The 11,235-nt window shown below is 30.4% G+C and overlaps 1 protein-coding gene across 4 annotated transcripts in view; it reads left to right on the forward strand.

Annotated features, from left to right (window-relative positions):
• LOC111640982 (serine/threonine-protein kinase SIK3-like) overlaps positions 1-11,235 on the forward strand; it is a 143,355-nt gene that overhangs the window by 57,598 nt on the left and 74,522 nt on the right. The window contains exon 1 of one of the 4 annotated variants that reach the window (XM_023387079.1): positions 3,881-4,173. The exons of the other annotated variants lie outside the window; for them this stretch is intronic. The gene's annotated coding sequence lies outside the window, so the exon portion shown is untranslated. Of the gene's footprint in view, positions 1-3,880; positions 4,174-11,235 lie in introns of those variants that run through there. 4 annotated transcript variants of the gene reach the window in all.

Consider the following 11,235-nt stretch of genomic DNA (forward strand, 5'->3'; position numbering starts at 1 on the left):
CAAATAATTGTATTATATACGAATCAATAAAATGCTGTGATAATTTAAATCAGCATAAATTTTGAGCTTTTCTTAAGCTTCAAGCAGACTGTGTTATATTGAATCAGTGTTAAGTGAGGCAGCATTAAGTGGGGTCTTAATGTAATTTGTTTTTAATAAATATGTTCCATTTTATATTTGTATGGAATATTCTATAATTTTTCATTACATATGAAGCAGATATTACAGGGCATAAATTATGACATACAATAAATTTTACAGTATGAATAGTTAATACATCAAAATTGATTGACTCTTCCTGTTAATATAGATCAAATATATTTTTAATAAAAATAATTTATAAAGAGTATTGTAGAACATTTAATACTAGTGGTAAACTGTTTTATTTCCTTTCATAATAACTTTGAAACAGGAAATAATAGAAATATTTAATAAAAAATTATTTTGTAGAAAGAGGGATGTGTTGTTTAGATTTTAAAGATTTTTTAAAGTAAAAAAGAATATTAATACAGTACAAAAATTTAAAAGTGTTAAGGTTTATCATTCATTTTATTCAATTGGGTTTTAGTTGGTTGCCCCCAAACCAATCTTTTATAAGAAAATTTTTCCATAAAAATATTTCCCCTAAGAAGAATGTCTGGAATCAACACTGTACATGGGATCCCCTAATTGAAATTTGTCTAGGTTCCATGAAGCTTAACACACTACTGATCATTATGAACAAATATTTAAAAAAAAAGCAGGTCTCTGTTAGAAATATTCATCTTTATCTAAAGTGCAAAAGTTTAAGACATCATCATCAACATCATAAGAAAAGTTACACTGACCTTTTTGATAATAAAGATCCATTACTTCTGAACTTCAAACAATCCAATGTTGCCATTAGTGCAGAACTATGTTTGTATGTCCACAGAGACAATTCTGTAATGCATATATCATTTGAAGGCGTCATTCTTATCCAAAATAATATTTGTTTCCATGTTATGAGTGTGGCCATGAGAAACATATCATATAAAATGTGAAGCATTAGAACATCCATCTTATGGGAAGGATATATTAAATAATCTCTTAAAAACACACTGTAAAATAAATGACTTACTTCTGTAAACCAAAACAGTGCTTATTTCCAAATACAGTATTTTCAGAAACGCTTTCGAACTTAGTTCTTCTTCAGGTGAATAAATCGGGTAGAATCGATGTTATTCGAAAATCTGAACATTATTATTTACGATATATTACTTTGCAGTTTTCAGTCCTCTGAAAACAGCCCTTAAAGGATAGTGTTTTGCTTTGGACACTGAAGTCATACAAGCTGTTTAATGTTTTTGTTTAGCAGCACACAAGAGATGTTAAGATGAAACACTTCATAAGGCAATGATATCACTGCTACTGTAATCAGCTTTACACCTTCATTTCATTCGTCAAATAGTCTGTGTATTAAAAATAAATGTCCTCTTAGGTGTGTAAACAGCATGCTTCACTATACCAAATTAACTATACCAAATAATTAGGACTAACTTGTAAGTATTACACAATTTGCATGTAGCAGCATTCTCCTTCTTAGTGACACGGTGGATGAATGCCTTAATGTTGGTTCTTTTATTAAATATCCATTGTGTAATATCTATAAACTTAGATGGGTGGGTTTCAATTGAACCCTCCTAAATTTATCAAAATATTTAAATTACATTAATTAAATTTGTATGCATTTATATAATTTATGTTGATGATAAATACTTTTTGAGATTGATTCCTAAGTTCTATCAGTATGATGATGAAAATTATTGCAATGTAACAAAAAATATGATACATCATAATGAAACAGTCTTTTAAGAAGAAATATTTTGTACAAATAACTTTGTAATTAACATTGCAATTATTATGAAATTTATCATTCAATTAAAAGCTATGACAAATAATTTATTTTTTTATTACTGTATAAAGATCATAAATTTATTTTATAAAACCAAAAAAAAATTGGTATATGATTAATGAATACACAGTAGACCTCCTATTTTTACAGTCTAATTAATTTATGGAAAAACCATCTTAATGCAAACCCATATATTTCTCATATGTTTGGGATAAAAATTAAGTTCTTGGAAATGGTTTTAGACCCTGTACACACTAGGCGTTTTTCAACGCGCGTTTAAAAGAACCAAGAGTTCTATGTAGCCGTACACACTCAAAAGCCAAGCGCGCGTTAAACGCGCGTTTTGCGAGCGCTTATAGATTTTTGTTAAAACGCGCGTTTTGCGAGCGCTTTACGGGCGCTTTGAGATATATGTGCTGCCATGTTACCGTACATGCGATCGCGCGTTTTGCGGGCGTCAGCCGAGCGCTTTGAGATATATGTGCTGAAATGGAGAACGATCATTTCGATACTGATCTATTTATTGATGAAATCTAAAAGAGACCAACCATCGTCAAAGGATTTTATAGATATTTTAAAAGAATTAAAAAACTTGAATTTATTTTGTCTTAGTTTTGGATACAACGTCGCAAACATTTCATGCGTCAGTCTTCTCTTTGCCTCTGCCGTCGTCTTTTATAGCGATGATAGAGGAGCCACACACAAGCAATCACTTCCACATCCATTTGCAAACCGAGCCAGTGCGCACGCTCCGCTAAACGCTCGTCAAACGCCTAGTGTGTACAGGGCCTAAATTGTATAATATTACAGGGAGAGAACTAGCAAAGATGTGACATTCTGTATAGTCTTAATAGAAAGTTTACACTAGTTATAAAGCAGGGACTATATGTAATTGATTTGACAAATAGGCTATGACTATAGAATGTGTCAAATTGTTTGTAAAAAACTGACATGCTACAAATTCATATATAATGTAACATAAGTTATTCACATAACTAATTGCCATACACAATAAATTCTCTTATAATATTTTAACTCTTATGATTTGTTGTTGGACTGTAATTTGAAAAAATTATAGACCTATAAATTCCCACTGTCATCTGGCTGTCTCATCTGTCTTTCCTTAGTCTCAAGAGCAGAGTTGGATAGATGAAAGATGAGACCAGATATGGAAACCTTAGGGGCAGGAGGCCCTGATTAACTAACTATATATTAACTTCTGGTGCAAACCCAAAGTCATGTTATTTCAATTCAAAACTTTTCCCCTAAAAGGAGTTAGATAGATGACTAGCACAACTCCATTGCTAATGGAAAGGTATGATGTACAAGGGCAAGCCACTAATTTGAAGTGGAGAGCCTATATTTTAAATTAATAATTAATAAATAAATTAAAAATATGATTAACAATTGCAGTCAGACATTGTGACAATGTCACAATAAATAATTGCTTGTTGTATGAGAGTTGATTAAAATATTCCTCAAGTAACTACACATTAAACTCCTGGGATTTCAGCATAGATGATAAAAAAGTAGTCTGTCAATCAATATGGTATTCAAAAATATAAATTTTAATATTTCTTTGATTTTCAAAGTGTAATTTATTTTAATTATAAAATTAATACAAAATTAACAAATCATATTTAATACATGAATTATAAAAGTTTTTGATGAAGCAGATTATACTGTTTTGAGATGACTACTACAATAAATTACTTGTTAGCAAGATACTTGAATAAATAAAACAATTTTTCTAGTTGAGTAATTCAGTATTGTGATTTACAGATTTATTGATGATGATTGTTATAAATAAATTATTGTTACAAATATCATCCATAAATCTATGAATAACAACATTCAATAATATATTATTACAGTAATTTCACACATTAAAGCTTTATTGTTAAAATTGTTTACAATATGATTAGTTTCAATAATTTTAAACACAAGATAGTCATATAATGCCATTTAAAAAATTATAAGTAAAATAATATATTTTCTAAATGCTCTAAATGCCAAATTCTTAGCTAACTACTTAATAGTTAACCAAGATGTAGCCTAAAATAATCTGGCTATTATAAAATTTAAACTTGAATGTTTATATACAGTAGAGTCTCATTTATCCAGGATTGCACTAACTGTGACGCAAATTAACACCAGGATATCAAAACTGCCTACTGATAACTTAAGTCATTGCAAATCACTTTATGGCTCATCTGTTTTTCAGGTTATTGGCCAGAAGGAAGGAAAGGGATATGTCACAGTTTCAGAAGTGTCCAATTAATTATAAATAACTACATGAGGTAGTTGTAAGCATTGTTCTTTCTACATATTTTGAAAATTTACCTTCTCTGATTACTAGATGTATAATTTAAATGGTACTTGATTAATAGAGATGGCATTTCTTTCATTCATCCCATTCCCACAATTGAGAATCTGTTGTGTATGTTTAAGTGCTTTATTTGGAATAAACATTGCAAAAGTAAAATATTCAAATGATCTTTAAGTATAAAAGCTCATTTAGGGAGTGAAAATTTTGAGTTTTAAAATTTATAAATAATTAAAACAAAAAAAAATTATTTCTGATAGTTTATAGCATTTTATAAGTACAAGAATTTGAATTATTTTGTTGAAGAATATCATTCATTATGCAAGAGTTATAATTATAATTTATCCTTTGGGAAATAATTTTTATTATATATTAACAACTGATCTTATTTTTATTTATATCTGGATTAATCTATATATATATATATATATATATAATTGAGACGAGTTGATAATGATAATAATAATAATAATAAACTCATTGCATTCTTCGAAAACACTATGCAGTACTGGAGAACAACACTGCATCTCAGGGTTAGTAACACTTCCATACAAACAAATGAGATATTCATTAGGCGAGGAATTTTTCCTTGAATCCTCTCTGGTTCTGCCTACCCCTGAACCCATTATCCAACATGTTAAACAACATGCATTATGGTTACAATATCAGACATGAAAAAACAACACAGTTTACGCTGTCACGTCATGTACATGGATGATATAAAACTTTATGCATTCACACAAAAACAACTTCATCAACTCCTACAAATCACACACTCATACACTAAGGACATACAAATGGAGTTTGGCTTAGACAAATGTAAAAAACTTCACATAGAAAAAGGAATCTTGAAAAAAGAAGATTTTGCACTTGGAAATGGAGATGTTATTGAATTGGAGAATGGTGAATTCTACAAATATTTAGGATTTCAACAGGCTGAACTAACAGAACATACACAAATAAAGCAAAGATTAATTAAAGAATATGAAAGTAGGTTAAATGCTATTCTCAGAACACAGTTAAATGCAAAACACACAGTTAATGCAATAAACACATATGTCATCCCAGTACACACATACTCTTTTGGAGTTATACATTGTTTCTGAATTCCAATTCTATTTAAATATGTTTGTTCATTTTATTCATTTTTTTATTTTTTAACTTTATGTAATAATAATAATAATATTACATAAAGTTAAAAAATAAAAAAATGAATAAAATGAACAAACATATTTAAATAGAATTGGAATTCAGAAACAATTTGCCATAATTTACATGATAAATTATGGCTGGCCACAGAAAATTGGCCTATTATTTCAGAGACCTACAATAGAATCTTTACCATGGGATTAAAACTTGTTGGGGTCCATGATTTTTATGCATATTCAAGTAACATTGTTTTGTAATGGCTAAAATATCCTTTGTGTTAAGAATAATGTCTTATAATTTTCTATAGCATTTTGTGCTACTCAATACAGATTGCATGTTTTTGTGAAAGTATAATACTGTATCTTATAATAGCTAAGTTAATTAGACCTTATTTTTAATTGAAAAAAATATTTTCTAACTTTTGCTCAGTGATAGGATTCAAATAATTTAATAACTGGTTTGCTGCACTAGTGATTGTTTTAACTATAATAAACAATATTTATTTTTAACTTTATGTTCAGGGCCTTACAGTATATTATCACACCAATGCAGCCTGCACATCGAAAAATATACAAAATAATAATAATGGTTGAGCCCATGATAGGCTTGAAAGAAGTCTTATTAATGCCCACAGGATGAAAAGAATAAAAGAAAGTACCAGTTTTGTCATATTAACTGTTATTCATTAAACCAACATCTGCTGAAAATGAAATTTTTCCGTCAAGGCAGAATTATTGACAAAATTAAGAAGTTACTGTGCTGATAAATCAATCTGTGCTTTTGTTTTTCTAAAAAAATTATTTTAAAAATATGAACAACAATCATTTAGCTTTGATCATAATATATTCAAATTACAGTATTATTATGTTGGGTTTAGTGGGTTATACTCGGTTCACACCGGTGGCTGTGTACTATGCTGGACCAGAGTCAAGACATAGCAACCAAAAACTAAAATTAAATAAGTGTGTCAGTGTGTGTGTCTGTATTCAGGAATTTCCTAACAATGTGGCATGTATTCAATATAGTGGCCTTCTGTAGTGTGGTGTATGTATTTCTATTCATTTGTAATGTTCCCAGGCTTTTGTGTACTGTGTGTCGTATCACACCTGTACAGGAGAGAACAACAGGTACAATAAGCACCCTATCTATCCTCCACAGATGCCTTATTTCCTGGGCAAGTTCTGTGTACTTGCTAATTTTTTCAGTGAATGTGTTTTGTACTGTACATTGTGAGTGTTTGGAATGGCTATGTCTATAATGTATGTGATTTTATTGTGTTTGTCAATGAGTGTGATGTCTGTTCTGTTGTGGTAAATTATTTTATCTGTAATTATGTCTCTGTTGTAGTACATTTTGTGTGTATTTCCAATACTGTCTGTGGAATATACTTGTAGTATGGTTTGTGAATGTCTACCAATTTGTGTTTCTTTGCAAGCTCTTGATGTATTATATTTGCTACTTGATTGTGTCTATGTAAGTAATCTGTCTGTGCCAAGAGCTTACACCCAGAAATAATGTGTTGCATAGTTTCTGGTATGATGTGACAATTTGTGAGTATTGTATCTTTGAGTATGTGTTTTCTGTAGTTTTTAGTATTTATGACCTGATCCTGTATGGCAGACATGGATCCTTCCGTCTCCCCNATGCCAATATCTGAGATTGCAGCACTGAAGCAACAACGTGAACTTCGGTGTTGTTGTTAGAGTTTAATCCACAAAATATGATGAGTCCAGCATCCAAAACGGCTTTACCTTCTACGAGACAACGTTTCCTGTCGCCAATATAGTCTAGAATTTGACATAAATTCAATGATTTGTTCTCCATTTGGTCCTCGCAGTAGTCGTCACCGATAGAAACTGAATCGGCTCATGCACTGAACAAACATGTGGTCGGTTCCTTACCTGTTTCGGCAGCCATCTTGGCTCAAAACAGCGCCCTCTGTCGGATTTGGCGCTTGCCAATAAGTTTGCATTCCATCATGAATAAGCATATGTATATAGTGGACTTTGGAATTATTGAAACAATAAATTTTTGCAAAAATGTCTGAAATAATTAAATGCCAAGCATAATTCTTCCATGAAAATAAAAACATTCTTTCTTCATTGGCAACGTGTACAATGTCTAAATGACCTTGAATGGATGTCCAATAAATCAACAATGTATAATTGGTGAAACCAAAACCAAAACTGTCACTTGGGCATGGAAACTTTCGTATAAACATGTAATATGAAGGAAGATTTTGAATCAAACAATATTTTTGCAGGTCACTGGACCAGAAAATGACCTCAAATGAGTGAGAAGTTTTGTCTTTCATTCCATTCCAGTCTGCATTGAATTGTTAAAAAGTTAGTGGTCTTATACAAATGCAGACTTTTGCAATAAATTGCTAAGTATATATTACAAGTACAATTTTAACAAGTAGTGTGCTGAACTAAAAATATCTTAGGAAGTGATTCTACTGAACTGGTGTGAACTGGATGAATCTCACCACTATTTTCATTCCATTATTATGAATGAATATAATGCTTCAAACTATTATACTGAATAATTCAAATTGACTTTTTCAAATTATTTTATATTGAATTAATTTGAAAAAGTCAAGGATTGTTTAATAAACAGCAGGATTACTATGCTGAATTTAACAATGAGAGTATTGTAATTGGCAGTAAGAATAATGGGATATATGTAATGCATTGAATTTACTGTTTTATAGTTCATCTAATATAAAATGTGTAATTATATTAATTATACTCTATGAATTTGCAAATCAGTGAATGACATTGAATCATTTTCAAAGCATGTATACTTATCAAGCAGTTTACTTTTTTACTCTTATTATATTTACAGTGGATGATCAGTTAATGAACATAATCCGTTCCAAGACTTTGTTCGCTAACCGAATTGTTCATTAACTGATTATCGATTTACCATAGGTTTTAATGGAAATTTAATTAATTTGTTCTGGAGACCCCCAAAAATAAAAAATATATACTTTCTTACTATGTTTATTTATATGTAGTAATAAAAATACATATGTACACAGTCTTGCATTTTTATTAGTAATGTTTTTTCCATTTGAAAGGGTTAAAGAATCTGTCTAATGTTGATTGCTTTTCTCTCTTCTTCAGGATTTTTCGTAAGTANAAGAGTGAAGTTTTTAAAAAATATTGTTCAACTTAACGAAGATTTGAGTTGAATTTTATTTTTAAAAATCACTCAAACACCAATATCAGTTTAATATTACAACAAGGTTTACTAATACAAACATTTTCATGTTTTTAAAATGTTAACAAGAATTTAATATGTTGTTAAATTCTTTTGGTTTGAAATCTTGTTGTACTATTAAACTGGTATTGATATTTGAGTGAGTTTTTTATTATGTATAACCAGTTTTTGGAGGGGAAACTGTTGAAGTTTATATTTATATACTGTATAAAGGATGCATAGGAAAGTACCTTTAACTGGAAAATTCATGCGAACAGAGAGAGCTACAGCTATGGAAGTGAGGTAACGGTATAGTAAAGCAACTATGCCCAACCTAATGCAAACAACAACAGTGCCCCTAGTGGCAAAATTTGGAAGATAGGCAGTGCAAATCGAAAACTAAAACAGATATCGCAAACTTTCCAATTATAAAATTTTAGAGCATCAATTAATTAGTACGAAATGACATGTGATTCACACGGATAAGATAAATTGTCACCTGTATACCCAAAAATGTCCAAAAGCGAAGCACGCCATTTTGTGTAAACGTTTGAAAGGAATAGCCCTAGGTATGAAGAAATACGCACAATTTATTGCATAAAATACATACTTACGTCAATACAGTTTGATAACATCACACAAAAAACAATGGAAAGGCAAACTGTCACACAGTGATAAGTTAATGTCGAGTATGTTCAAAAAGTTTGCCATTGCTCACGATACATGCCATTGTTATAAAACTGTATTGACGTAAGTATGTATTTTATGCAATAAATTGTGCGTATTTTTTCATACCTAGGGCTATTCCTTTCAAACGTTTACACAAAATGGCGTGCTTCGCTTTTGGACATTTTTGGGTATACAGGTGACAATTTATCTTATCCGTGTGAACCACATGTCATTTCGTACTAATTAATTGATGCTCTAAAACTTTCTAATTGGAAAGTTTGCTCTATCTGTTTTCGTTTTCGATTTGCACTGCCTATCTTCCAAATTTTGCCACTAGGGGCACTGCTGTTGTTTGCATTAGGTTGGGCATAGTTGCTTTACTATACCGTTACCTCACTTGCATAGCTGTAGCTCTCTCTGTTTGCATGAATTTTCCAGTTAAAGGGACTTTCCTATGCACCCTGTATAAATAAAAAATATATAAAAATAGAAAAAATAGAAAAAATTGCAAGTACAGTGGTACCTCAGGATACGAAATTAATCCGTTCCGAAACTGAGATCGTATCATGAAAATGTCGTAAGGTGAATCATTTTTTCCCATACGATTACATGTAAAACCAAATAATTCGTTCCAACACTAAAAACACACTCAAATTAAAGCTAAGTTGTACATTAAAAAAATAACTGTAGTAAGGAAAACACTGAAAAATGCATTTTGTAGTTGTAAATGTATAAACAACCATAATAGAATAATAATTGATAAAAAAAAAGTAGTTTATTTGCACTTTACCTTCGAGGATAGACGACGGTGGAGGTGTAAACTGATGGCGGAAGAGAGGGAGAAGGANATTTTTATATATACATATCAAACTTGAGTCTTTAACAAATTTTAAAATAATGTTTTTAATAAAACTTCAACAAATCTGTTTTTAGGGTAATTTTTTGTGATAATTTTGGAGGAAAATCCCTACCAATTAGTATTTTCATTCAAGTTTTTATCATTTTAATCAATTCTGCATTTATTATTTTGTCATTGCTATTATAACTTGTTATTATATTGCTCTTCTGGTTGCTGATTCTCTAATTATAATCATACAAGTACTGTATATTAATGATGAACTTGAATTAGTTTTATCTTCTGTAAGCTATTGCATTTATGTGTAATAATTTTGAATAAATATACAGTAAAACCTCATTTCGAAACTCAAGGGACCAAACAAACACAACTTTGAATAATCCAGGTTCAAAATATTCTAAGTTTTTTTGAATCAAAGTTTTTTGTAATTCTTGAATAAAATTATGACATTATCTTATATAATTTCACCTGTTCATTTACAAATGCATTAATATTATGAGTTATTACTTATTAATGTAAGCTATTTTGAAAAAAACCATCAGTTGGCATGTACTTAATGAAAACAATGAAAATGTAATCAAATTACATTCAAAGCAAGACCTGAAAATAACGTATGAAAAAAACTAAAGTTCTTCAATAAGAATTGCAAATTTTGTTGAGTTTGAGATTACAAAAATCATTTGATCTGATGAAAACAAGCTCTATTAATGGTTAAAGCTATAGGCAAGCGCCAAATCCGACAGAGGGCGCTGTTTTGAGCCAAGATGGCTGCCGAAACAGGTAAGGAACCGACCATGTGTTTGTTCAGTGCATGAGCCGATTCAGTTTCTATCGGTGACGACTACTGCGAGGACCAAATGGAGAACAAATCATTGAATTTATGTCAAATTTTAGACTATATCGGCGACAGGAAACGTTGTCTTGTAGAAGGTGAAGCCGTTTTGGATATATGAGACGTGCACACACAAAACGTGTGCTACAAACTTTTGACTGGCCTATGTTGTATAAGTGCTGAATGACTCAGCAGGGCAGCCTTCAGATTGGCACTAATTTTAACTATTATGATAAATAAAACTATGTTTTTATATTGGAACATGGTGTATACTGCTTAAAATATTTAAATACTTCTCACCTGTTAACGTGTAATAAACATGCTAT

The sequence above is a fragment of the Centruroides sculpturatus genome, unplaced genomic scaffold (assembly GCF_000671375.1).
Source record: "Centruroides sculpturatus isolate CEXI.00-Female unplaced genomic scaffold, Cexi_2.0 scaffold187, whole genome shotgun sequence".
In the NCBI taxonomy this organism is placed as follows: domain Eukaryota; kingdom Metazoa; phylum Arthropoda; class Arachnida; order Scorpiones; family Buthidae; genus Centruroides; species Centruroides sculpturatus.